We start from the raw sequence: 1,679 nt of genomic DNA, 5'->3' as shown, positions 1-1,679 counted from the left end.
GTACGCTCCCCCTAAAGCATTGTCGTACCCTCACCTGGACCTTAAACCGTCCCCGTCCCCTAACCCTAACCCTAGACTGAACCCTAACCCTAACCCTTCCCCGAAGCCTGACCCTCACCCGTCCCCTAAACCAAACCCGTACGCTAACGCTAACCCGCGCCCTCATACGTACGCTCCCCCTAAAGCGTTCTCTTACCCTCACCTGGACCCTAAACCGTCCCCGTCCCCTAACCCTAACCCTAGCCCGAACCCTAACCCTAACCCTTCCCCGAAGCCTGACCCTCACCCGTCCCCTAATCCTAACCCGTACGCTAACGCTAACCCGCGCCCTCACATGTACGCTCCCCCTAAAGCATTGTAGTACCCTCACCTGGACCCTAAACCATCCGCATCCCCTAACCCTAACCCTAGCCCGAACCCTAACCCTAACCCTTCCCCGAAGCCTGACCCTCACCCGTCCCCTAATCCTAACCCGTACGCTAACGCTAACCCGCGCCCTCACACGTACTCTCCCCCTAAAGCGTTCTCGTACTCTCAACTGGACCCCAAACCGATCCCGTCCCCTAACCCTAACCCTAGCCCGAACCCTAACCCTAACCCTTCCCCGAAGCCTGACCCTCACCCGTCCCCTAATCCTAACCCGTACGCTAACGCTAACCTGCGCCCTCACACGTACGCTCCCCCTAAAGCGTTGTCGTACCCTCACCTGGACCCTAAACCGTCCCCGTCCCCTAACCCTAACCCTAGCCCGAACCCTAACCCTAACCCTTCCCCGAAGCATGACCCTCACCCGTCCCCTAATCCTAACCCGTACGCTAACGCTAACCCGCGCCCTCACACGTACGCTCCCCCTAAAGTGTTGTCGTACCCTCACCTGGACCCTAAACCGTCCCCGTCCCCTAACCCTAACCCTAGCCCGAACCCTAACCCTAACCCTTCCCCGAAGCCTGACCCTCACCCGTCCCCTAATCCTAACCCGTACGCTAACGCTAACCCACGCCCTCACACGTACGCTCCCCCTAAAGCGTTGTCGTACCCTCACCTGGACCTTAAACCGTCCCCGTCCCCTAACCCTAACCCTAGCCCGAACCCTAACCCTAACCGTTCCCCGAAGCCTGACCCTCACCCGTGCCCTAATCCTAACCCGTACGCTAACGCTAACCCGCGCCCTCACAGGTACGCTCCCCCTAAAGCATTGTCTTACCCTCACCTGGACCCTAAACCGTCCCCGTCCCCTAACCCTAACCCTAGCCCGAACCCTAACCCTAACCCTTCCCCGAAGCCTGACCCTAACCCGTCCCCTAATCCTAACCCGTACGCTAACGCTAACCCGCGCCCTCACACGTACGCTCCCCCTAAAGCGTTGTCTTACCCTCACCTGTACCCTAAACCGTCCCCGGCCCCTAACCCTAACCCTAGCCCGAACCCTAACCCTAACCCTTCCCCGAAGCCTGACCCTCACCCGTCCCCTAATCCTAACCAGTACGCTAACGCTAACCCGTGCCCTCACACGTACGCTCCCCCTAAAGCATTGTATTACCCTCACCTGGACCCTAAACCGTCCCCGTCCCCTAACCCTAACCCTAGCCCGAACGCAAACCCTAACCCTTCCCCGAAGCCTGACCCTCACCTGTCCCCTAATCCGAACCAGTACGCTAACGCTAACCCGCGCCCTCACA

Source organism: Delphinus delphis, chromosome 17, assembly GCF_949987515.2.
Source record: "Delphinus delphis chromosome 17, mDelDel1.2, whole genome shotgun sequence".
NCBI classification, from domain to species: Eukaryota; Metazoa; Chordata; class Mammalia; order Artiodactyla; family Delphinidae; genus Delphinus; species Delphinus delphis.
Note: the sequence above shows the minus strand (reverse complement) of the source record.